General features: G+C 44.8%; 1 long non-coding RNA gene across 1 annotated transcript; it reads right to left on the reverse strand.

Moving 5' to 3' along the window:
* Nucleotides 1-429: 429 nt before the first annotated feature.
* LOC102163655 (uncharacterized) lies at nt 430-17,286 on the reverse strand. The gene is made up of 3 exons (XR_298719.4): nt 16,942-17,286; nt 2,178-2,250; nt 430-1,790 (listed from the first exon to the last, which is right to left on the reverse strand). It is a non-coding gene; the product is annotated as an uncharacterized LOC102163655 (long non-coding RNA).
* Between the last annotated feature and the right edge of the window lie 10,457 nt (nt 17,287-27,743).

Consider the following 27,743-nt stretch of genomic DNA (forward strand, 5'->3'; position numbering starts at 1 on the left):
GTTAACTGGAGCTCTTGTGGTCATCATTTCCCAGGATACGGAGGTCGGTGGTTCCACGGCACACCTCAAACATGTTCAGTGCGCTCTTCCACGGCATCTCAACAAAGCCAAAAACATTAGATGAACTTTTAAGAGGAAGTCTGACACGTGCTAGAACACAGGTGAACCTTGGAGGTGTTATGCTAAGCGCAGTAAACCAGTCACGAAAAGACAAATACGATGTGATTCCACGTCTATGAGGTGTCTAGAGCAGCCAGATTTATAGAGACAGAAAGTAGAATGGTGGTTGCCAGGGCCTGGGTGGGGAGAGGAAATGGGGAGTGGTGGTTCGACGAGACAGAGTCTCAGTTTCGCAAGATGAAAAAGATCTGGAGATTGGTCGTCCGACAGTTGCGAATGCAGGAGACACAGCTAAACTGTGCACTTAAAAATAGTTAAGACGGTAAATTTTATGTTATGTATGTTTTATCATAATTAACAATAAAACAAAATAAAACGCTTGGCATCTGTATCTGTATCAACGTGTCAGGCTGTTAAATCAAGGCGCTGTTTGGTTTTTGTTTTGTTTTTTCCTTTGTGGCATCACTCGTATTTTTTAAAGACACTAATCAGTATTTAGACAATGACAGCTTAGCGGTGTAACAGCACAGGAAATTCGTTAGTGGCAGGAGTTTCACTGCTAAAGATGAGTATCTGAACTCTGCTGAGTGCAAGCTCCAGTGGACTCTTTGGGGCAGTTGGAGCTGAGTTTCTTTAAGAGATGAATCAAGCAGTCAAGACCCATTTTCAAACTCCTTTCCTGCTGGTGTCCACATCTCAGCTACCTCAGCCTAGACAGTGCCTCTAATTATTTGTGGGGTGAAATAATTATGCCCTGGAGTGTCCACTAATTAGTAATTTGATTTTCTACTTTATCATCTCAATGTCCACCCTCACTTCCTTTTCCCTGTCTTCGCTGGCGTCATCTGAGACTCTCAGTACGTGAACGAAAATTTGCCAGCCTTTTTAGACGGCTATTCATACTTGTGCGTACTTCTTTTTTGTTTATATTACCCAGAAGAAGCATTACGCACCAGTCACATCTCCACCCAGACCAGCAACCACCAGGCTGAGCAGCTGGTGTAGGAGCAGAACTTTCTCTAGTTCTGCAGGAAGAAGCAACACCCGGACCTCAGTGGTTTGGAGCAACAGGGTTTATCTCGTGCTCAGGTTAAATTTGGGCTGCAGTATTCACCTTTTCTTTGTTCTGCAACCCCGACAGGTAGACCAGACCTCGTCTAGGACAATCTGTTCAGGGCACAGAAGCATTAAGGGCAGAACCACACAATGGTTCCTAAATCCTCCACTTGAAAAGGAGGTGGGTCACTTTTGCTCACATTTTATTGGCTTAAGCAAGTCCTTTAACCATGCCTGATACCCACAGAGAGTGGAAGTATCGTTCTCCCATAGGATGGGGCAACAAATAATTGAGACCGAGGGTATCCTGCACCAAAGCTGTGTGTAAAACTTTTGTATTTATATTTACGTGTGAGATTGGCCTATAATTTTCCCTTCCTTGTGTCCTTGTCAGGTTTTGGCATCGAGGTTATGACGGCCTCATGAAATGACATGGACAGGGTCTCCTCTTCATTGGCTCTCTGGAAAGACTTGTCTAAGATTAGGATCGGGTCTTGCTTGGATGTTGGGTGGCACTCAGTGGTGGCAGTCGGTCTGCCATCTTGCTTCTGTTTGGTAAGTGTTCAGGGAGCCTCCCTCCCTCAGCAGCTCTTTCGCATCCTGAGACAACGCTCCTGAAAGCGAAGATAATGTGCATTAGAACACAAAGTCTGCAAAGCAGACGCGACACATCACTTCTTCCAGCCCTTGTCCACTTGCAGCAGCGAGAGACGCTCATGACAGCTCTGCAGCTGTGACCAATCTAATGACGTCCTGTGATATAACCCTCCCCCCATGACAGGTCAGTGAGATTTTCAAGACAATTTCCCCGCAGGAAGCCCTGGTTTCAGCAGGAGGTTCCTTCTGCTTTTCAGATACTGTGCACAGAGAAGGAACATACAGCCCTTCCTCCCGCTTATTCCTTCACTGCTCATGGATCTGTTACGATTTATATTTATTCCTTGTTCTACTCAGAGTGATGCATAATAGTAGAGCATTGTGGCCAAATAGGAATTGTTCACCTCTGAAGGAGTAAATTTTTCTAATGGTCCTTATGCCCTGTATAGGCCTTGTTTTCTGCTGTAGTTGTCCCCCCTGAAAAAAGGAAAAAAAAAAGTTTATTATTCTTCAAAAATCTTGTATTGACTTTCCACTTGAAATGCTGCTCAGTTTATGAAACCAGCAGCATGGGCATTACCCAGGAGCTTGTTAAAAACGCAGAATCCTGGAGGTCCTATTGTGGTGCAGTGGAAGCAAATTCGGCTAGGAACCATGAGGTTGCAGGTTCAATCCCTGACTTTGCTCAGTGGGTGAAGGATCTGGCGTTGCCTGTGGTGTAGGTCAAAGACTTGGTTTGGATCCTGCATTGCTTTGGCTGTGGTGTAGGCCGGTGGTTATAGCTCCAATTGGACCCCTAGCCTGGGAACCTCCATATACCACAGGTACAGCCCTAAAAGACCAAAAAAAAAAAAAAAAAAAAAAATGCAGAATCCCAGGCCCCTGCCTGGACTTACAGAATTAAAGCGTGTATTTTAGTAAGATCCCCAGAGGTCTGTGGGCACACTAGAGTGTAAGTGCTCTAGCTGGTGCCATGGCCATTTGCCTCTGCCAGGTCACACCACTGCTTTTGCCCCCTTTCACCAGTGCATTTCCTTTGGTGATCCTGTCTGCCAAATTCAGGATCTTTCCACCAGAAAACTGCTACTGTGAAAATTTAACATTGTCCTTTGTGTGTTTTTTTTTTTTATTGTTATTTACAAAAGTGCTATTTATTTATTTATTTTGCTTTTTAGGATCGCACCCACAGCATATGGATGTTCCCAGGCTGGCAGTTTAATTGGAGCTGCAGCTGCCAGTCTATACCACAGCAACACAGGATCTGAGCCGAGTCTGCAACCTACACCGCAGCTCACGGCAACGCCGGATCCCGAACCCACTGAGCGAGGCCAGAGATCGAACCGGCAACTTCATGGTTCCTAGTCGGATTCGTTTCCCCTGTGCCACGACGGGGACTCCATAAAAGTACCATTTATTTTAAAATCTTTTATTGTGAAATATAATACACACATAAACTTTCATAAAATATAAATATCGGGTACAACTAATTCTTTTTTATAATTGAAATGCATGTTCTGTAGTCTTTCAGCATTCTTCTTTTTTTTAATTGAGATACAGTTGACACACAGTACTGTATTTGTCTCAGATGAATGACATAGGGATTTGACATTTTCATACATTAGTTCGTGGTCAGCATGAAAAGTTTAGTTACCGTCTGTCCCCGGGTAAAGTTATTGCAGTGTCATTGACCACACTCCCTGTGCTGTGTGTTACATCCCCAGGGCTTATTTATTTTCTAACTGGAGGTTCGTACTTAATCCCTTTCACCTATTTCCCCTCCACACACACCCCTTCCCTCTGGCAACCACTCATTTGTTCTTTGTATCTGTGAGTCTACATTCACTTCGTTTTGTTTGCTTTTTACATTCCACGTATAAGTAAGATCCTGTGTAATCTGTCCTTCTCAGTTTGACTTCTTTCACTGAGCATAACCCTCTCTAGATCCATCCATGTCATAAATGGCAGAATTTCACTTTTTACGACTAATATTCCATTACACACACACACACAATTATGTATATATACACATGGGTGGTGGTTAAATGAATGTTCACAGTAGAATTAGCAATTGTACATCAAAAAGACAACAACCGGGAGTGCCCGTCGTGGCGCAGTGGTTAACGAATCCAACTAGGAACCATGAGGTTGCGGGTTCGATCCCTGGCCTTGCTCCGTGGGTTAAGGATCCAGCGTTGCCGTGAGCTGTGGTGTAGGTCGCAGACGCGGCTCGGATCGCAAGTTGCTGTGGCTCTGGCGTAGGCCGGTGGCTACAGATCCGATTCAACCCCTAGCCTGGGAACCCCCATATGCCGCGGGAATGGCCCAAGAAAAGGCAAAAGGACAAAAAAAAAAAAAAAAAAAAAGACAACAACCGTACACGACATCATCTTTTGACGGGTATTTGCGTTGCTCCCATATCTTGGCTGTTGTAAATGATGTTGCGGGAACACCGGTGCACATGTATCTTTTAGAACCCGTGTTTCTGTTTTCTTTGGGTAAAAACACCAGAAGCGGAATTTCTGGAACATATAGTCATCCTCTTTTTCATTTTCTCGGGAACCCCCCAGACCGTTTTCCACAGTGCGGCCACCCGTTTACATTCCCACCAGCGCCTGAGGGTTGCCTTTTCTCCACATCCTCACCGACCCTTGGTTTTTGTTGTCTTTTTGATGTGCAACAGCTAATTCTACTGTCAACATTCATTTAACTACCTAAGGATCCAAAAACAGAACTTGGCTAGCACCCCAAAGGCAGCCTCTCACCCATACAAAACTAACCTCCAGGAGTTCCCATCGTGGCGCAGTGGTTAACGAATCCGACTAGGAACCATGAGGTTGCGGGTTCGGTCCCTGCCCTTGCTCAGTGGGTTAAGGATCCGGCGTTGCCGTGAGCTGTGGTGTAGGTTGCAGACGCGGCTCGGATCCCGCGTTGCTGTGGCTCTGGCGTAGGCCGGTGGCTACAGCTCCGATTCAACCCCTAGCCTGGGAACCTCCATATGCCGCGGGAGCGGCCCAAAAAATAGCAACAACAACAACAACAACAACAACAAAAAAAGACCAAAAAAAAATAAATAAATAAAAAACAAAACTAACCTCCAGATCACAAGCCACTTTTTTTTTTCCTTCGCTTTTTAGGGCTGCACATACGGCATATGGAAGTTCCCAGGCTAGGGATCAAATTGGAGCTGTAGCCACCAGCCTATACCACAGCCACAGCAGTGCGGGATCTGGGATCCGAGCTGCATCTGCAACCGACACCACAGCTCACAGCAATGCAGGATCCTTCGCCCACTGAGCAAGGCCAGGGGTCGAACCCACAACCTCATGGTTCCTAGTTGGATTCACTTCCCCTGTGCCACAACAGGAACTCCCAGTGATCTCAATTTTTTTTGCTCACTTAATTCTAAATACTGACAAAGTATGTATTCTCTCACACATTACTTTTAAATACATTTCACATTTTAGAGCAGCGTTAGGTTCGCAGCAAAATTGCACAGAAAGGAGTTCCCGTCGTGGCGCAGTGGTTAACGAATCCGACTAGGAACCATGAGGTTGCGGGTTCGGTCCCTGCCCTTGCTCAGTGGGTTAACGATCCAGCGTTGCTGTGGGCTGTGGTGTAGGTTGCAGACACGACTCGGATCCCGCGTTGCTGTGGCTCTGGCGTAGGCCGGTGGCTACAGCTCCGATTCAACCCCTAGCCTGGGAACCTCCATATGCCGCGGGAGCAGCCCAAGAAATAGCAACAACAACAACAACAACAACAAGACAAAAAGACAAAAAAAAAAAATTGCACAGAAAGTACAGAGTTCCCGTATACCCCTAGACTCGGACGCGTGCACAACCTCTCCCACACCCAACATCCCAAACCACGGAGGTAAATTTTTGGCAACAGATGAATCTACAGTGACATCATTACCTCCCAAAGTCCACAGTCTACCTTCGGATTCACTCCTGATGTTGCAGCTGTGGGTTTGGACAATGTATTCACCATTGCAGTACACAGAAGAGTTCCACTCGCCTAAAAACTGTTTTCCACATTTAAGTTGACATCTAAAATTTTCTTTGGGGGAGTTGCCATCATGGCTCAGCGGAAAGGAATCTGACTAGTAACCACGAGGATGCAGGTTCAATCCCTGGCCTCGCTCAGTGGGTTAAGGATCCGGTGTTGCCATGAGCTGTGGGGCAGGTCACAGATGCGGCTCGGATTTCGCATTGCTGTGACGGTGGTGTAAGCTCCGATTGGACCCCTAGCTTGGGAACCTCCATATGCTGTGGGTGCGGCCCTAATAAGATTTTAAAAATAATAATAAGAGGACAGGGATTTCCCATCCAGCATTGTCACTTCTGTGGCTCTTGTTACAGCTGTGGCACAGGTTTGATCCCTGCCCAGGGAACTTCCACATGCTGCATTGCAGCCAAAAATAATTGAATAAACTAATTAAGCAAAAGGATAGAGGAAGATATACCATGCTAACACTACTCAAAAGAAAGTTGGAATAGCTGTATTAATTTCCGACATAGCAGACTTCAGAGCAAGGAAAATCATCAGGCATAAAGAGGGCATTACATAATGATAAAAGGGACAATTTTCCAGGAAGACTTAGCAGTCCTTTGTGGGTATGCACCTAACACCAGAACATCAAAAGACGTGAGGCAAAAACCGATAGAACCACAATGTGAAATAAATGAATCCACTCTTAGAGTTGGCAACTTCAATACTTCTCTATTAGAAATGGACAGGTCCAGCAGGCAAATCAGTAAGGATAGAGTTGAACTCAGCAGCACCATCAATCAACTGCATGTAATTGACATCTATAGACCAGTTCATCCAACAATAGCACAAAACACATTTTTCTCAAGTTCACGTGGAACAAGATAGACCACATTCTGGGCCATAAAACACACCTTCACAAACATAAGAGACTAGAAATCATACCATGTCTGCTCTCAGACAACGAAGCAATTAAACTGGAAATCAATAACAGAAAGATAGCTGGAAATCCCAAAATACTTGGAGGTTAAAGTTGCTATTTTTCCTTTCACTATCAATCAGTGCGTTGTGGGGAAGAATCTTTGACACTATATTAATGTCACCCATGGGTTTTAGTATTCCTTAAGGATGCCTGCCTGAGTCAATTATAACTGCTATGGTTGCCAGACAGTAATTTCCTGATTCCGTCACCTTCTACACTTCCTAGTTGGCATCCTACTGTGAAGATGAGTCTTCCTTCTTCCTTATTTCTGTGTTTATGTATAACAGTATCGACTCATGGATTTCTATTCTATTCAATGCATTCTAATCCATACTCTTATTTATTTTGGTGCTCAGATTGCCTCAAATTTGGCTGTGAGAAACACTTTCATCTTGTGCCTGTATCCTTTTGACACGTCACCGTCATTCTTTGGGTCCTTTTAAAATTTCTGCCACAACAAGATTTTCCAGTTTCATGTGTATTTTCAGCCCCCAGCCTTCAAGCACTGGTTTCTTTTAATGTGGATTTAAAAACCCAGATCTGGACTCTAGATGACCTCACTGCTGCTAAGGTGTTACTGTACCTCTTCACTGGACCAAGCTAGGAAATATGTATATACATAAATGACACACACATGTCCAAACCATGAATCCATTTTAACACTTCCAACTTTAGTCCAACTACCCAAGGTTCATGCTGGCCTTTCCTCTATTTGCATTTGTAGCTTTCTTCTCCATCCGTGAGAAATCTGGCTTAGATATTCCATCCTGGAATACACAGAAAAAGCAATTTCAAAATCTCTACCCCATATCATTGCAACAAACAAACCAGATCTCCATGTTAAACAAGACTCTGTATTTTTATTTTTCTTTGATTGGAAAGTGTGAAAATTCTGTGTCCAAAAGCTATGTGAGTAAGCTCTTCTTTTTTCTTCTTCAGTGTAGTTTTTTTTTTTTTTTTTTTTTTTTTTTGGTCTTTTTGTCTTTTCTAGGGCCGCTCCCTCGGCATATGGAGGTTCCCAGGCTGGGAGTCCAATCAGAGCCATAGCCACCGGCCTACACCACAGCCACAGCAACTCGGGATCCGAGCTGCATCTGCGACCTACACCACAGCTCACGGCAACGCCGCCGATCCTTAACCCACCAAGCAAGGCCAGGAATCAAACCCGCAACCTCATGGTTCCTAGTCGGATTCATTAACCACTGAGCCACGACAGGAACTCCTTCGGTGTGGTTATGTTCTCATTTGGAATACATATAGTTTCATCTGTTTCTTTGTATTCCATTGTAGGCTTCCCCTACATTTTTCTTATAAAATTAAAATACAAATTTCCAACTTAAATCTATCGAATATTTCATTATTGAAAAACCAGTTTTAAATGGTTGGGGAAAATGGTTGGAAAGGAGTAGCCACTTGGAAAACTCATTCAGTGCAGTGACAAAAGTTCTTCGGCCAAACTCATTATTGCTTCAAATAGTGGCATCTCTTTATAGATATAGATGATAGATAGAGAAATATTTAAAAAAAAATACACATACATGTACATACACTGCCTTAATAGCAATTTTCAATTTTTCATTTTGATTACAAAATCTTCAAAAAAAAACCTCGTAGACTTTACCCAATCATGTTTGTTTGCTAGTTTGTCTTTACAAACTGACTTGCTAAATTCTCCCAATATTGCGAGTGCCCTCTGGCCCACTTTACTGTCAGTCCTGGGCAGGCGGTAGTTTTTAAGAATTTTGATACTTTAGCAAAGAATAGTTAGTACAAATGACATAATACAAGGGCTTGCTCATGGCTACTGAGGCAATTGGACGTTTTTATAACATGATTTTTGTTCTTTTAAAGAATTATGCTTGAACTTCCCATTGTGGCACAGCGGAAACGAATCCAACTAGAAACCATGAGCTTGTGGGTTCCATCCCTGGCCTTGCTCAGTGGGTTAAGGATCCTGCATTGCCATGAGCTGTGGTGTAGGTCACAGATGCAACTCGGATCTGGCATTGCTGTGGCTGTGGTGTAGGCCCACAGCAGTAGCTCCGATTAGACCCCTAGCCTGGGAACCTCCATATGCCGAGAGTGTGGCACCGCCCTAAAAAAAAAAAAAAATAATAATTATGCTTGGCACGCGCAGGCTAAAACCATGACTACCTCGATAATCTACTGGAGTTTGTATTAATTTTATCCACATGTGGTATAGCGGTACCACTGGATGCTATAGCATTTCACTTAAAATTCTGGTTTATCTATCACAGCTAAAATTCAGAAATGATTTGCTCCAATAAATAAAATACATAAAGTAAAGCTATCTTGTCAGATTCTCAAGCCCAAATTTTGAAATAAGAGGAATGTTACTAGGAAAGACACACGCAAAATAAATAAAAGAATTACATATCTTATTGATTTTAAAAATTGCTTGGGAGTTCCCGTCGTGGTGCAGTAGAAGTGAATCCAACTAGGAATCATAGGTTTCGGGTTCAATCCCCGGCCTTGCTCAGTGGGCTGGGGATCTGACATTGCCGTGAGCTCTGGTGTAGGTCACAGACATGGCTTGGATCTGGCGTTGCTACTGCTCTGGTGTAGGTCAGCAGGTGTAATTCTGATGAGACCCCTAGCCTGGGAACCTCCATATGCCACAGGAGTGGCCCAAGAAATGGCAAAAAGACAAAAAAAAAAAAAAAATGGCAAAAGTTAGGGCGTTTCCTTCATGGCTCAGCGGTTAACGAACCCGACTAGGATCCATGAGGATGCAGGTTCAATCCCTGGCCTCCCTCACCATTTTAATTCTTGTTTTCCAGTTGTTTTTGTAGTTCTTTATTCATTTCTTCTTCTTTTTGTTTTTCCTTTTATGGTTTGATAATTTCCTTTTGTAGCATTCTTGAGTTCCTTTCTTTTTGGTTTTTGTGACTCTTTTGCTTGTTTTTGACTTGTGCTTACCATGGAGTTCAAACAGGCACAGAACTATAGCTACATCCTTTAAGCTGATAGTTATTCAAGTTCAAACACATTCTAAAAGATCTGCGTTTTCATACTCCCTTCCCCAAACTTTATAATTTTGATGTCCTGTTTTACATCTTCATGCTTATCATTTTACTGTTTATTGCAGTTATGACCACTTTTTTTTTACAAAGTTTTGGTTGTTTTTAAAACTATGTACTGGCTCATTTAACTGATCTTCAATCCTTTTATCAATTTGCCTTTCCTGCTGTGATTTTTCCCTTTCACTATGCTGTACATCTGAAACCGATACAGTATTCTAAATCAAGTTTACTTCAATTAAACAACAAAAAAGAACGCCTCCATCGGAACGTCCACTACCGACACTAACAGACTAATTGTAACTGGATAGGGATCTCTTCCCACGAACAACTAGAAAATGTATTTTGCAAAAGTTTTCCGTCATTGACATAGGCAGCATAGATGGCAATCCCTAAGAGAAAGAAAACAAACCCAGCACTGTAACTGTCCCAGTTTTTCCCCTTCAAGCAGCATAAACCCAAGCAAAGCATGATGGTCTTGCTGAGCTGAAAAGAAAAAAAAAAAAATGAAGTAGATGAAATTTATGGAGCAAAGTAATGAAGAGGAGGAAACTGCTCAAAAAGAGCTCTAGAGGAACGTGTTGGAACCACTTTTTACTATCAGCCCCTCCCCCACCAAAAGAGACTTTTTCCTAATTGTCTTCATGAAATAGACGTTTCTCCTAAATGCCCCCATGACGTTTTAAAAGCACAGGTATACGGTATAGCTGCCATATACTGTATGTATATCTGTGATTTATACATAAAAAAGAGTGAGATTTTTTCACCACCCTCCAAACCAATTCTTGCCCCTTTGGGGGCAATATTATCCCTGTGATGAATGCACACCCTAGAATAAAGTTGCCTCTAGACCTGCCCTAAAATAGCTTAAAATAAGCCTCAGAACCATGACGGTGTCCCACAGATCATTTTTCTACTTGCCAGAACAAAACTCCAGCCTCTTTAAGGGAATATAACAAAATCCAGTTACTCAACCACGCAAAAATCACACTAATCAAATTTAGGCATATGAAGAAACAGGAGAATGTGGTCCATAGCCAGGAGAAAAATCAGTCCATAGAAATAAATCCAGAAATGGCAGCGATGATGGAATTAACACACAAAGACTGTAGAAAGAGTTAGTGTACACATGAAGATGCTCAAGAAAAATATGAAACAATGAGGAAGAAAATCCTTGCTTTGTAATTTATTTCCTTAGGTTTGCCTCTTTGTTTCTAATCAAACTCTATTGGCACGAATGTTAGTTGATCTTTTTGCTTAGAGGCCTTGGAGGTTTTTCATCTTTAAAGCACGATAGTTTTACTAGGATATGCCTTAGAGTTGATCATTCCAAGTCAATTTTCCCTGGTCTATACAGTTTGTAGACTCACACCTTCTTTTCTTCCCCGAAATTTTTCTTAGATTGTAATTTTAAACACTAATTCTGGAGTTCCTATGGTGGCACAGTGGTTAACGAATCCGATTAGGAACCATGAGGTTGAGGGTTCGGTCCCTGCCCTTGCTCAGTGGGTTAAGGATCCGGCGTTGCTGTGAGCTGTGGTGTAGGTTGCAGATGCGGCTCGGATCCTGCGTTGCTGTGGCTCTGGCGTAGGCCGGTGGCTACAGCTCCGATTCGACCCCTAGCCTGGGAACCTCCATGTGCTGTGGGAGTGGCCAAAGAAATAGCAAAAAGACAAAAAAAAAAAAAAAAAACCCACTAATTCTTTTCAATTTTTTTAATTTATCCTTTTTCAGGGTTCCAATTATATGTGCATTGTCTCCTCCTTCCCTGTTTTCCTTTTCATCAACTTTCTCTCTGACCCTTTATATTTCTAAAGAGACCAACCGCCCACCAAACTGGTATAGAGATTACCAGCTCAGTGAAAACATTTGAGCTTCAGCAGATGTAGAGATAAATCTTATCTGAGCTCCCCTTATTTGACTAAAGCAGAGCTATAAGAGAGACAGCTACCACACAACCCCCCTACTGGGAGGACTCCAATCAAAAGGGCACTGACCTTGGGCACAGGATATTCCTAAAAAAATCTTGTGTAAATGAGACTTATTAGAACCTTTCATCCTTTCAAGTCCTTACCCCCTCTCTCACCCCCTTATTAGGCGTGTCTGTAAACCTCCATCCCTAGCTGCTCAGGGAACCAGTCCCTCTACAATGTGCACATGCAGGCATAGCGACCCGCTTCCCCTACTTCTTCCGTCTATTGCCAGCTTGTTTGCATGCCCTTGACGAGTCAGGCACAAGTTGATAGAGGGGAAGTTTTTCCTTTCCATCTTCTCTCTTTATTTTCATCCTTGTGCTTTTTCCTGTTTTTCTTCAATGACGTTATTACATTTCCATTTGAGCTTATTCTGCCTCGGGCCACTTATAATTCCGTCTTCACTTCTGAGGTGATTTTGTCTTTTGCTTTTTCCTTTTTATGGCCACGCCTGCGGCATGTGGAAATTCCCAGGCTAGGGGTTGAATTGAAGCTGCAGCTGCCCGCCTACACCACAGCCACAGCAAGGCAGGATCTGAGCTGCATCTGCGAGCTGCACCACAGATCACGGCCATGTCAGATCCTTAACCCACTGAGCAAGGCTAGGGATCAAACCCATATCCTCATGGACACTATGTCAGGTTCTTAACTCAACGAGCCCCAACGGGAACTCAATTTGGTCTTTTTCTAATTTCCTGTGCTCAGTCATTTTCATGTATATCTTTGGAGAGGTATGCGTCCATTTCTGGGTTTTTTTTTTTTTGTTTTGTTTATTTGTTTGTCTTTTGTCCTTTTAGGGCCGCACTTGCTGCATATGGAGGTTCCCAGGCTAGGGGTCTAATCAGAGTTGTTGCTGCTGACCTACGCCAGAGCCACAGCAAGGCCAGATCCAAGCCTCGTCTGTGACCTACACCACAGTTCACTGCAATGCAGGATCCTTAACCCACTGAGCCAGGCCAGGGATCGAACCTGCAACCCCATGGTTCCTAGTAGGGTTCATTTCCACTGCACCATGACGGGAACTCCTCCATTTCTGTTTTTAACTTTTATGTTTTGTATTTCAGAGTGATTTTTCATGACCTCAAATGCTTCTTTGAAGACAATTGAGTCCGCTTGGTTTGTGTTACCTTTTTCTTCTGCCACAGGGTTGTTTTTCTTTGGAGGGTGAGGAGGGAAGGGAATGGAAATCAGCTGAGCTATTTTGATGATTCTTTTTTATTTTTTGATAGATACTTTGATCAATTTAATCTAGCTTCACCTCTTCATTTTTCTGGAGGGAGGGTGGTGTAAGATTCTTAGTTCAAGGGTACCCCCTTCTGTCGGAGCACTGAAATACAATGTTTTACATGCAGCAGTTCTCAAACTCTGGTTCAGGGATGCCTGAGGGGTCCTCAAAAACTTCAGCTACAAAATCAAAACTATTTTCATAATAGTACAAATATGTTATTTGCCCCTTTGATTCTCTCACTAGGCAGAGGTTTCTAGAAGCTACATGAGGTGATATTGCAACAGATTGCAAGATTGAAAGCCGATATACAGATAAGAAAATGAGCTACATTTTCTTAAGCCATACATTAAGGAGATATTGTAAAGTGTTAAATAGTTCAGAGTTCCCTTTGTGGCTCAGTGGAAACGAAGCCGACTAGGAACCATGAGGATGCAGGTTCGGTCCCTGGCCTTGCTCAGTGGGTTAAGGAGCTGATGTGGCTGTGAGCTGTGGTGTGGGTTGAAGACAAGGCTTGGATCTGGAGTGGCTGTGGCTGTGGCTAGGCCAACAGCTCTAGCTCCAATTCGACCCCCTAGCCCGGGAACCTCCATATGCCACTGGTGCAGCCCTAAAAAAAAAAAAAAGAAAAAGGTAAAGAATCCACTATGCTCATGACATTTTTTGTTTTGAAAAATATAGTTGTTTTTCATAAAAATATTAGTTGTGTTAATACGCATCAAGCTTATTATTGTTGTTGCTTTTAAATTAATTTCTAAAAGATTTTTTTCAGCGACATCAATGGCTTAGTGGACAGGGGGAGCTTACACTTTTGAAATAACGTCTTGGAGCAACACCCCACCTTTGAGGCAGACGGCAGGCGGGCCATGGCGAATATCTTCGCTCCAAGGGGAAAGGGAAGACTGCCAGTTATTGGGGGGAATTCTAAAATGCTTTTTAAAATTCTCAGTGTTAATATCAAATATAGTAAATAGTGGTGGACCTAACCCACAAATACAAAATGTCCTCAGGATATGCAAATTTTAAGAGTGTAACAAAATCCTGAGACCAAAAAGTTTGAGAACAACCTTGAATGGACGACTCTGTGTCCGCGTGGTGTGTGTGTGACAGAGACAGAGGCAGAGACAGGCAGAATGAGAGAGATGATGTTTTTTCAGTCTGCAAAATTTTTCTTGTTCTGTGTTGTGTTGCATGGCCTGACATTTTTCTCTCTTGATGATTTTCCTTTCCACTAGCTAATCTCCAAAGCGTGCCCCTCCCTTCCTTTTCTGCATCCTGCCCCCCCAGAAGCCGTCCTTTTCCGAGCTCACCTCCCTAGTCCTGCAGTGCCTTTTTCATCCCTTCGCTTGGTCAGCGCTCTGATCTACAGGCGTCTTTTTCAGTATGTTTTCCCCTTAATAGTCTTTCCATCCATCTTGGACCTCCCGTTAGCTGCCTCCTCTTCTCTTCAGCCCTTTCTCCTGGGCTGCCCTTGCTCTCCACAAAGCTTTGCAGTGGGATCATGAACCATCTCATCGGGGTAGGGGTTTGGTTTTCTACTTACAGGAAATTTGGAGGTTGGTCCTGCTCTGTCAGTTGGTTATGCTGAGAGTGTAGGGTTTTTTTCCTTATTTTTTTTTCTGTTCTATCTTAGGAATCAGGACACTTAGTCTTAAAGGTTCAGAAAATAAATATTTTAAGCTTGTAAGCCGTACTGGCTCTGTCACAACGAAACTGTACCATTGTAGCGTGACAATAGACCATGTCTAAATGAGTGGCTAGAGCGGTGTTCCGGTAAATCTTTATTTCCAAAGACAGCTGCCCATCTCTTAGGACACTGTGTGTCAGCCCTTCCTCTGTACCATTATTTGGAATGAGAAGAGATTCAGATTTAGGGAACCACTACCCACTACTAATTGTGAACACGCGCATACACCATTCTTGGCAACTTAGATGCTCATTTTGATTTGCATGGTTCTTCATATATGTAAAGTAAAATCTGCATCTCTTTGTGGTTGCCCGCAGAGACCCACTGCCTAGATACCCCTTTAGGCAGAACCTGTTTTCCAGCGGCAGGGTGTGCCCGAAGCAGATGGCCTCCAGCTGTCCGCTATGTCAGGATCTGCCACATCTGCGGAGGAGCCTGGGGCAGGCCACATCTGGTGATCTGGCCGTGGGATCGAAAGACCCCGAGAGTTGGGCCTCACACTGAACACCTGGACTGCGCCATTTAGTCCAGAGCTCCCCGCTGACTTCGGAGCACCTGCATCAGAGGGCACGTTCTTCCTCTGCCCCATCCTGCTTCCTCGCTTTTCCTTTCACAAGTGTTGATCCCTAGTAGACGTCTTGCACCTCAAATTCCAACTCAACATCTCCTTCCAGAAAACACCACCTGGGACACCCTTGTTGGTTACATGGGTCGCACACCTCTTCCTCTGTGACTCAGGACTGGTGCTGCTACGTTTTCCCCCAATATAGTCCCACGCGACTACCCGCTTCTATTTACCCTAAGTTATTCTCTCCCCTTTCTTAAAGATTTCTCATCTGGCTGGCTGGCTCTCTCTGCAGTGCCACTCCTGCAATAATGCCTGTTAATTTCCAAACACACAGAGATGGCCCTTCTCGTGCCCTGGCCTCTCGGCTCCTTCACTCCTCTCCGCCCGTGGTCTTTCCATCTACCTTAGCCATTCACTGCCACGGTCATGCCCTAGCTTTTGCCACTGCAGACAATGGCGACCCCTCTATACACACATCTGGTATAGTAATATATAATACATATATGATATATATATGTGTGTGTGTGCAACCCCACTTTCATATACCCCACTCTCCAGTCAACTCCTGCCTGCACTTCCAGCTCACACCTTCTAATCCTCCTACTCAAGTGATCCTTTGGTCTCATCATTACCTACAATCCATTAATCCTACCACATTTTCCCTGTCCTAGAGCCCCTCACACACCTCCTTCCTTCCTGTTACGGACGAATTGTGTGTCTCCACAACTCATCTGCTGAGACCCAACCTCCAATGTGACTGTATTTGGAGACAGGTCTTTTAAGGAGATAATTAAGATTAAATGAGCTCGTAAGGCCAGCGTCTTTATAAGAAGAGGAAGAGACATGAGATCTCCCTCTCCCCCCTCCCCCCGATCCCTTCCCCACACTCCCCACAAACATAAGAAAAGCCACGTGATGACAGAGCAAGAAGGCAACTGCCTGCAAGCCAAGAAGGGAGGCTTCACGGGAAACCAGATCTGCCCACACCTTGATCTTGGCCTTCCAGCCTCTGGAACTGTGAGAAAATAAATTGTTGTTTAAGCCCTGACTCTGCGGTATCTTGTTATGGCAGCCTGAGCTGACTAAGATACTTCCTCATCCCATTTAAATGCCATGATCAGTCAAAATCAACCACTGCACACACCCTCAACTCCCTTGGCCAGATCTCAATTCGTATTCCCTGTTCAGCAAAACCTAAACCTTGGTGAAATCCAGTTCTCCCAGCTACCCCACGTCTGTGCCAACGCTGCAAACATGGCTAAAGAAAAGCCATTATGTTGACTCACTACTTTCAATTCATGACCACGTATGTCCAGTGGGCACTTAACTTCCTAGCAATTACTCCACATTTTTCTAGTCCATTAACTCTCTCAGTTAATTATTTCACATCCTTTCCTCCCTCTTCGTACAGGTTCCATTCTCACTCCCTGCCGATGCTCTTGCTTCTTATTTCACTAATAGAGGCCACCGGGAGAGAATTTCCACAGCTATGAAGTCCAGCAGTCTACCAGCGCCTCGCCACAGGCCTCTGCCTTCTCTCCTGGGCCATCTGTGCCCTGACTTTGCCCCTGGACGTTCTCTAACTCGCTGATGGCATGGATAGGCCCTCTCTGGCCGGTAACTGCCACGAGCATTTAAAGATGCTCTTTGATCTCCCAACCCCCCAAAACAGACCACAAAAAGGCAAAGACTTCCCCTTTACCTCTGTGCTTCCGGCTACAGGACTGTTTTCTCTGCTCCCCCTTAAAGCAAAATCCTTCAAAATAATGGTGCATGCTGACCGTCTCCAGTCTCTCTCCACTATTCTCGCTGAAGCCACTTCGGTCAGGGTCTCACCCGTGCTGCTCCTCCGTCTTCTGTTCTCTGCTCACTCAACTGGCGGCAGCATTTGACAGTCTGGGTCACTTTATCCTCCTTAAGTCTTTTCTCCACTGAGTTTCCAGAACACCGTCATCTCCTGTGCACCTTCCTATTTCCATGAAATTTGTGCTGGTTTGTCCTCATGTCCCAGACCTCCAATAGCAGGAAACACCAGACCGTTTCTCTCTTCTCAAGCGGAACTTAGGTGTATAACATTAACTACTTGGAGTCTTGGAGTGCCCACCCCTCAGCTAGCCACAGGGCTTCGTTTCACTTCCTTCTGGCTTTATTCAAACCTTCCCCTCCCCCAGAGAAGCCTTGCCCTGGCCATCCTATCTAAAACTTCAATCCTCCTAGCATAGACACACTGCCATAGATTAAAATAGATAACCAGGAGGTCCCGTTGTGGCTCCGCGATAACGAACTCTTACTAGTATCCATGAGGATGCAGGTTCAGTCCCTGGCCTTGCTCAGTGGGTTGGATCCGGTTTTGCCGTGAGCTGTGATATAGGTCACAGATGTGGTTCAAATTCCGAGTTGCTATGGCTGTAGTGTAGGCTGGCAGGTGCAGCTCTTATGCAACCCCCTAGTCTAGGAACTTCCAGCAGCCTTAAAAAAAAAAAAAAAAAAAAAAAGAGAGAGAGAGATAACCAACAAAGACCTACTGTATAGCACAGGAACTATACTGTATATTGTGTAATAACCTAGAAGGAAAAAAATCTAAAAAAAAATAGGTAGATAGGTATGTATAACTGATTCACTTTTAGGAGTTCCCTTTGGTGGCATAGTGGGTTAAGGATCCAGTGTTGTCAGTGCAGTGGTGTGGGTTCAATCTCTGGCCCCAGACCTTCTGCATGCCTCGGGTGCAGCCAAAGAAAAAAGTGAATGAATGAATCCCTCTGCTGTATATCTGATACTAACACAAATTTAGCTATAATGAACTACACGTCCATTAAAAAATGAACTCTACCTCTGGAGTTCCCTGGTGGCCTCACGGTTAAGGATTTGGTGCTATTGCTGCTTTGACTCGGTTCACTGCTGTGGCAAGGGCTCCATCCCCAGTCTGGTAACTTCCACATGCCGCAGGTGCAGCCAAGACAAACCAAACCCAAAAACCCATGCTTCCATAAAAAAAAATAAAATAAAATAATAAAACCACAATCCTCTCACCACCTACTACAAAGACCTTCTGTCTGCTTTCCTCGCTTTATTTTCTCATTAGCACTAAGTGCTCCCTGACCTAATGTACATTTACATCTGTACCTTGTTCATTTTCTGTCTTGCTCAGTAGAATGTGAGCTCTGTGCGGGAAGGAATCTTTGCCTTCTTTGGTCACTGCTCTATCCCAGCATCTAGAATAATGTCTGGTATATAGCAAGTGCTCAATACATATGAATACACAGTAGCACCAACTTCCCGTAAATATGGGTAGCCCATCCTCTACCACAAAGACACTTGTAAATATTGAGATTTTCCTACTCGGGTGGAAAAAAAAAAATGTAACTCATTTGATCATGAACTTGGTATTCATGTGTGTTTTTAGAATAGAGAGAAATTTAGCCATGAGCAAAGGCGGACACAGGCACCGTTCATCAAAGAGTTCTAAAGAGCTTCACTCCCTGGTGTCGGCAACTTTATCCCCCAACAGTGATCGGGGCCTCGGGTTTTGAGTCAGTTGTAAAGGAAATGTGTAAAGCTTATCGGCACTACTACTTCCACTGTTGGAATCACCCATAATTAGTGCAGAATGGGAGAAAGCCAAAAGATTTCAAAAAGCAAGTGGCCAAAATATATAGACCAAAAAACGATTAGCTATTTTGCCTGTAATGCTCCAGACGATGAGATCTTTAACCAAGAGAAGGAGAGAGTCGGCTCAGGAAACTTCCTGCGGTCCCTCCAGTGGCCATTCCCGTAAATATTCAAGAGTTAAATGGCATTTTGCTTCTCGATTACGAAATGTTACTGAAGCGTGTGTCAAAACTTCCCCTTCACACGAACATGAGCCAAACAACCACCCTGGTAAACCTGAGCAATAATCTGCAAACTGAAGATTGAGCACATGTTCAGATTCATCAGAGGAAAGAAGCATCCTTTGAACTCCCCTGGAGCTCCACAGGCACAGGAGCAGCAAAAACAAAACAAAACAAAACAAACACTGGCTTCACTTACACCCACGTATCCTGGTCCAGGCTTTCTACCTCAAAAAGATGGGTGCCCCGGGGGCATGGCAGCTTCTTGTACCTATTTCATGGACTTTTAACTCTAAGAATAACTTGGTGGATATTTTATTTTAGCTCCTTAGTTGCTCTGTGGGTGCCAAGTGACACGTATCCCATCAAGGAAGTGGGCCAGTTACTGGAAGTGGGCCAGTTTGTGAGCAACGTAAGAGGTTGCAACTTTAAAGAGAATAATTTTGTCACTAACCTCTCTTCTGCAAGAAAAAAAGCTTAAGGAGTTCCCGTCGTGGCTCAGTGGTTAACGAATCCATCTTGGAACCATGAGGTTGCAGGTTCCATCCCTGCCTCAGTCAGTGGGTTACGGATCTGGTGTTGCCATGAGCTGTGGTGTAGGTCGCAGACGTGGCTCGGATCCCCCATTGCTGTGTCTGTGGTGTAGGCTGGCGGCTACAGCTCCGATGCGACCCCTAGCCTGGGAACCTTCATATGCCACGGGAGCAGCCCTAGAAAAGGCAAAAAGAAAACAAACAAACAAACAAACAAAACTTAAGCAAATTGGCTATGTTTCCCCATTGGGCCAAGGAAAAAAAGCCTGCCTCACTTCTTACCTCAAAAATTTAAAGACACAGTGTGTGTGCTGGTCCCTTCTCCTCCGGCAAAGAGACCAAAGGATGAGGTGGGCTCCACCAGTCAGTCTCCAAGCAGGGGTCCCACCGTCCCTTCCAATGTTCCAGTTTGGCTGTGGGCCTTGTTCTGAGGTACAGCAAACGTGCCACTCCAAAGTGAAAAGGATCTGCCACTTTTCAGAGACAAAAGGACAAACCAAAAGTCTGCCCGAAAAATCCAGAATAATCGTTGGGCGTTTGTCTGATTGCTGTTGTATAACTTTTGAGGGTCAAAAACCAGGGATAGATGCTCCCACCGTGCAGCGATGGGATGGGTGGAGTCTTGGGAGTGCTGGGACCCGGGTTCGATCCCCCGCCGCTGATTAAAGATCCATCTTTGTACAGGCTCAGATGGAAACTGCGGCTCAGATCGGATCCCTGGCCTGGGAGCTCCACATGCCTCAGGGTGGCCAAAAATGAAAAACAAAACAAAACAAACAAAAAAACAGGGATAGGAGTTCCCACTGTGGCTCAGCGGCTAAGAACCTGACTAGTATCCATGAGGATGCAGGTTCAATCCCTGGCCTTGCTCAGTGCGTTAAGGATCCAGTGTTCCCACAAGCTGTGGCAGAGATCACAAGTGCAGCTTGGATCCCGTGTTGCTGTGGCTGTGGTGTAGGGTGGCAGTTGCAGCTCCGATTCGCCCCCTAGCCTGGGAACTTCCACATGCTGCAGGTGTGGCCCTAAAAAGGAAAAAGAAGTCTGGGGATAAAGATATAACTCTTTCCTTAATCTGTTCGCTTCTGTTCATGAAGAAACTTCCTATCTTTGAGCAGTCGCCTCTGTTCTCACGGGACACCCATGATGCAAGTGTTGCTCTCTAGGAAGATTCCTGAAGCCTGGGGATGAAAAAAAAAAAAAAAAAAAAAAGTTGTTCTGATTGCTGCTGGAATAAGACCAATAAAACCCTCCAAATGCACCCTGTGCCCAGTGTAATTTCCAACGGAAATGCCATCATCTTTCCACAAACAGCCAGCACCGTTACAGTGTTTTAATGTTTCATCAAAATGGATTGGACCTTGTGGCCAGGAGCCGATGCCATTATAACGAGGGTTCTATTAACCCTTATGGTGTTTCCCTGAATTCAGTACATCTCTGTATCTTAATCTTTAGCTACTCAGCTGCTCAACTGCCCGGTTCGACTCTTGGTGATCATTTCTTAGGACTTACTTCATCTCATGGCACACGAGCTCACGTTTGGCACCCAAGGCATCCGTCTGGCTTTGTGACTATGGGGTGTGAACCTGTTCATGCACTTCCGCCACTCTCCTCCCTGAGTGAAATCACAGGATCGCGGAGAAAGCGAAACAGAAAGTTTTCAGACATTCACCTCCCCAACAAGTGGTGTTGCCCGGTCCATTAGGAAAAATCACCTCGCATTTTAGAACTTGTTGGTAGTGTTACATATAAGCACACCCTAGAAGATTCTGTGACGAAAAGATGTCTCCTACCAGCGGGATGGCTCCGAGGGAAAAGCCCTCCTGGAGTTCCTGCTGGGGCTCAGTGGGTTAAGAACAGGACTAGTATCCATGAGGTTGCGGGTTTCGCCCCTGGCCTCGCTCAGTGGGCCAAGGATCCGGTGTTGCCGTGAGCTGTGGTGCAGGTCACAGATGCAGCTCAGGTCTGGCGTGGCTGTGGCTGTGGGGTAGGCCGGCAGCTGTGGCTCCACCTGACCTAGGGTGCAGCCCTAAAAAGCAAAAAAAAAAGTTGCTACTGGATACAAATACACGAATATACACTTTGCTAGGACTTCAAGATACTAGGGGAAATTTCCAGGGGTCTAAGACAGATAAATATTGCTGGAATTAGTGAAATGCCAACATGGAAACTGGGCTCTCACTAGGGTAAATGCCAATACCAGAAACTGAGAGCTCGGGGGGCAAGGAGACATTGTGGGAAATGGGAGGTGAGTCTTGGGCCTATGAGAGACAGGCAATAACAAGAAAAACCTGCTTGTCTCAGAGGCAACTTCAGTGAAAATAATAATAATAATAGCCTCCCCAGAGAAATTTTCACTATGAACTTGCCCTCTCATGAGCCTGGGGTTCAAATTTGTATAATCTTAATCTTACAGATTGTTTAGCCAAAAATGGGAGGAAAAAGAAAAAAGGAAATCTGTCACATGAGAAAATAAACTACTCTGAGAGAGACAAAAACAAAACAAAATGAAACAAACAAAAACAGATTTAGAGTTTACCATTTAAAAATCAATATGAGGGAGTTCCTGTTGTGGCGCAGTGGTTAACGAATCCGACTAGGAACCATGAGGTTGCAGGTTTGGTCCCTGCCCTTGCTCAGTGGGTTGACGATCCGGCGTTGCCGTGAGCTGTGGTGTAGGCTGCAGACGCGGCTCGGATCCCGTGTTGCTGTGGCTCTGGCGTAGGCCGGTGGCTGCAGCTCTGATTGGACCCCTAGCCTGGGAACCTCCATATGCCGCAGGGGCGGCCCAAGAAATAGCAACAACAACAACAACAACAAAGACAAAAAAAGACCAAAAAAAAAAAAAAATCAATATGAGGAGTTCCCTTGTGGCGCAGTGGGTTAAGGATCTGGTGTTGTCGCTGCAGTGCTTGGGTCGCTGCTGTGGCACTGGTATGATCCCTGGCCTGGGAACTTCCACATGCTGTGGGAATGGCCAAAAAATTAAAAAATAAAAAATAAATTAAAAGCTATTTATTCATCACCGATTAAAGAAAATAGAAGGTCTGTAAGATCATCTCATAAAAAGTAGAAAAAAAATTTGATAAAAATTCAACATAATTTTGAAGACAATGAAAATGGCAAAAGGGTATATGCTTCACTAGATATCAAAACTTATTATAATATATGCTATTTAAGACATAGAGGCATTAGTGCAGGCGCAGACAAATGGGAAAATGTAGGAAGATATACATCCAAGAAATAGCTTCAAGCACATGTGGACAGTTGATAATGACAGAGCTGTCACGGAAGAGCAGTGGGGGCAGATGATCTTTTCAGTAAAGGGTGCCCAGACAATCAGCCAGCTGTTTGGAAAAAGGGAAGTCGGACTCCTGTTTCATACACATGCAAATTCCTTTCCAGGGAAACGAAACCCTTCCTCCATCAGGTCCAGTCCAGGCAAAAGAAGACACACAAGTCATTGGAACCAGGAACATTTAAAATAAAGGATGACTCATCATGAGACAGGCTGGGACCTTGGACCCGGGACGCTTTGCTACAGTGCTTGCACCTAGACAAACGTCTCCTCTAGCGAAGAAATACAAAGAAACGATAAGGGACTAAAAGTAACTTAGTCCCAGTTGGCACCCTTGGGGCAAGTTATGGGCAGCAAGACAGAAAAAGGCTGAAAAACCAACTACCGCTTCTGAACAGCCAAGAGCAGAAGCAGGGTACTACGTCCGTGCCCTGCATACAATACCACTGACGATGTGGGCAAACCACCCAAGCCACCACGCTGGCCCAACACCTGGACCTGCCCCTACCCTCACCCCATATAAGGAACCAGCTCACCCTCCCTCAGGGAGCAAGGGGGCAAGAGGACCTGCAACTTGTTTTCACTTCCCTCTGCTGCAGCAGGGGCCCTGAATAAAGCCTTACCTGGATTTCCTGTCTGGCCTCTAATCAATGTCTATTGATTGTTTGTTTGTTTGTTGTTTTTTGTCTTTTGTCCTTTTAGGGCCGCTCCCGCAGCATATGGAGGTTCCCAGGCTAGAGGTCTAACTGGAGCTGTAGCCGCCAGCCCACAACACAGCCACAGCAATGCCAGATCCGAGCCTCGTCTGCGACCTACACCACAGCTCTTGGCAACGCCTGAGCCTTAACCCACTGAGCGAGGCCAGGGATCGAACCCGCAACCTCATGGTTCCTAGTCGGATTCGTTTCCGCTATAGAACTCATCTATGTCTATTGATTAAGGAGATCAAGCCCCCAGGTCAGCAGGGCTTACAAGGGGACTAACTACTTAGAGGAGCAGAGAACTGTAATACATGTGTCACAGGCGCAAGGAGCAGCCACCACCTCTATGGCCAAAGCAGAGGGCCCAGGACAGGAACTAACTCGGGAGAGCCTCTCAGCCTTGGGATGACCTGGTTGGACAGGGTGTAGGTGGGCTCCCCTGGTTGAGACAAAAGATCCCACAGACGTTCTGGGCAGGAAACTGCCCACTGAGGTGCTGGTGAAACTTGCTAGGAAATCACCCATCCTAGAGCGCCAGCAAACCTCTCCAGGGAGCCACTTGATGGCATGGAAGCCTCTTGTTGGCAGTCAAGCCTTGAGAAGGAGAAGCCTCAAACCAGGAAAAGTACCCTCCTCTGGCATGCCCCTCTATCGCCCTCTTATGGCAAGACTTAGCATTGTACCTGCTTATGGGGAGAACAGGTGACATGTCCAGCTTCAGTATTAAAACATGACGAAGGAAGGAGGATTTGGAGCTGAGCGGTAATCAATTGATAACTGAATAAACACGTCAATGTGAACGGCAAAATCATAACGCTTTTGGAAGGTACTACAAAAGAACAGCTTCAGGGTCTGGGTTTTCCTGCGACATCTACAGCGTCACTCATACAGGAAAAGACCGGGGAGTTCCCTGGTGGGCTAGGTGAGAACCCGCTAGGTTAGGATTCTGCACTTTCAACGCTGCAGCCTGGATTTAATGCCAGGTCTGGGAATTTAGATCCCACATCAAGTCGCTGTATGCGAGGCCAAAAAAAAAGCGGGGGGAAGATTGATCGTTTGACTAAATTGAAATAAACTTCTTTTCAACAAAAGCTGTCATTAAGATGGTTAAAAAAATGAATCCTCAGAGTGGCAGAAGATGTCTGCAGCATACCTCATCAGTTAAGGACTAGCATCCAGAAAATATAAAGAACTCCACTATGTGGCAGATGTATTTTCTGAAGATAACGTTAATATCTCCCATCCTGTGTGTTTCTATACAACCTGACTTTGTACTTGTCCAGTCGTTAACTGGAACATCTCCTCTATCAATGAGAAAAACAAAAAAATACAGACAATCCAATAGGAAATTGGGTAAAAAAAAAATTTAAGCAGGCAATTTATGACTGAGGAAATCCATTGGCCAATAAATGTATGAAAAGTTGATCCACCTCATGAGTAAATCAGGAAATGCAAATGAAACCCACAATGAGATACACCTTATAGAATGACAAAATAAAGTATAACAATCTCATAAGTTATTGAGGAAGTGGAGTAATGAGCCTTTTCTTTGCCTGCACCCTGTCGAAAGCAGAACTTGAGACAAGGATAAGGTGCTAATACTTTATTTGGGATATGCCGGCTGAAGCAATAATGTGAGGGAGGAGAGAAGCAGGGCTAGGAAAGCGAGAAGCCAGTGTCATGCCATTGACTGCTATAAATAACGCTGCTATAAACATCTTTGTTCCTGTGCTCTGGGGCACAGATTTCTGATTACTGCTTTGCAACGAGCTTCTAAGAGACGCAGCAGACACTGGTCATTAAACATGGTCATTCTTCATGTGGGAAGGGTTGCCAGGAGGAACTACGTCTCAGAAGAGAGAAAGGAAGCTCTTGGCTCCTTCCCTTCTCCTGTTTCCATTGGTCGAGGTTGGCATCACACTGAAGCTACCCCTGGGGCCCTCTGGCAGCTCTCCGTGGTGTAGATTTCATTCAAATCTGGAAGTGGCCGGGTGACCAGGTGTGGATCAGATACTCAGAAAGAGAAAGAGAAAAGGAGGAGGTTGAGGGACTCCAAGAAGGCACCTGAGGTTGATGCCACACAGAGTTCCCATTGTGGCGCAGTGGAAATGAATCCGACTAGAAACCATGAGGTTGCGGGTTTGATCCCTGGTGTGGCTCAGTGGGTTAAGGATCCGGCATTCCTGTGAGCTGTGGTGTAGGCTGCAGATGCGGCTCAGCTCTGGTGTGGGTGTGGCTGTGGCTGTGGCGTAGGCCAGCAGCTGGAGCTCCAATTGGACCCCTAGCCTGGGAACCTCCATATGCCGTGAGTGCAGCCCTGAAAAAAAAGACACCCACATACACTGCTGATGGAATACTGAATTGGCACCAGCACTTCAGAAGAAAAGCTTGGCAGGATCTGGTGAAGCTGAAGATGTAGATAGCCCACAACCCAGCAATCCTGCTCCTAGGTCCATACCTTTTGGAAGTCTGTGCACATGTGAGCCAGATGGCAGGAACAAAAATGTTTGCAGCAGCATTATTTGTAGCAGACAAAAGCTGGCAGTAACCCAAGAGCTCATCAACTGGAAAATGAGCACATAAATTGCTGTTTGTTCTCGCTGTGTTACACCGTACACACTGAAAGTAAACAAAGTGCAATCACACATTTGAATAAACTCAGGAACCAAATATTAACTGAACAAAGCAAATCGCTAAAATATAACATATATTATGATACCCTTGGCATAATACTCAAAGATACACAAAATGGAACCATGTATTTTTAAGGCCATGTACATAATCTATAATAAAATTTAGACTCACAAAATTTAGAGTAGTCATCCTTCTTGCTGAAGAGGGAGACAAATGCGATTGGGAAGGATTTTCCAAAAGGCTTCAAAAATACTGGTGAAGCTACTTCCCAAGCTGGATGGTGGGTACGTGTTGGGTTCGTTTACGCCTATAGTTCTTACACATCATTATTCTCTATAGTATTAATTGTCATATCACTCTTTGGGATGCAAAAGTAATTGGTGTCATAATTTATAAGAAAATAGAAAACAGGAGTTCCCATCGTGGCGCAGTGGTTAACGAATCCGACTAGGAACCATGAGGTTGCGGGTTCGGTCCCTGCCCTTGCTCAGTGGGTTAACGATCCGGCGTTGCCGTGAGCTGTGGTGTAGGTTGCAGACGCGGCTCGGATCCTGCGTTGCTGTGGCTCTGGTGTAGGCCGGTGGCTACAGCTCCGATTCAACCCCTAGCCTGGGAACCTCCATATGCCGAGGGAGCGGCCTAAGAAATAGCTAAAAAGACAAAAAAAAGAAAATAGAAAACAGAGTGCCAGTCTGCAGGATTTTGGTTAGTATGTACCCTGAACAAGACAGGATTCCCAGAAGTTCCTGCTGTGGTGCAGCAGGTTAAGAATCTGACTGCAGGGGTTCCCGTTGTGGCTCATTGGTAACAAATCTGACTAGTATCCATGAGGATGCAGGTTCAATCCATGGCCTTGCTCAGTGGGTTAAGGATCTGGCGTTGCCCTTTGGCGTAGGTCAAAGATGTGGCTTGGATCTGGCATAGGCCGGCAGCTACAGCTCCAATTCAACCCCTAGCCTGGGAACTTCCGTATGCTGTGGGTGTAGTCCTGAAAAGACAAAAAAAAAAAACCTCAGAGTTGATGGTTAACTTGGCAAAGCTCACCCAAACATCGTGTAGAAGTCAAAGCGACTTAGGCTAAGTTCTCTGTACGCCTGGTCTCAAGGATAATATATCACTATTTTAGAAACACTTACTAGATCTTGATTCAAATAAACATTCTTACAAGTCAAATTTATGTACCACAATAATGGTAGCAAATTCAACTATGGTTTTTACAAAATCACATGTCCTATGATTTTAGCCCCCTGCAAAAAAAAAAAAAAAAGAAAAAAGAAAAAAAAAGAGTTTGTACCCTTCCTTGGTAAAGAACACTACTATACAATCCAGAAAAATCAGAAGAAAAGGGTCAAACACCAGATAAAGAATTGAGGCCTATGGCAGCCTATGGAAACAAATCTGGCTAGAATCCATGAGGATGCAGGTTCGAGTCCTGGCTTTGCTCAGTGGGTTGGGAATCCAGCATTGCAGTGAGCTGTGGTGTAGGTCACAGATGTGGCTCGGATCCCTTA

The sequence above is a fragment of the Sus scrofa genome, chromosome 6 (genome assembly GCF_054392235.1).
Source record: "Sus scrofa isolate SSC_HxYL_T2T_F1_AM1 chromosome 6, Sscrofa_HxYL_maternal_Yorkshire_Landrace_v2.0, whole genome shotgun sequence".
Lineage (NCBI taxonomy): Eukaryota > Metazoa > Chordata > Mammalia > Artiodactyla > Suidae > Sus > Sus scrofa.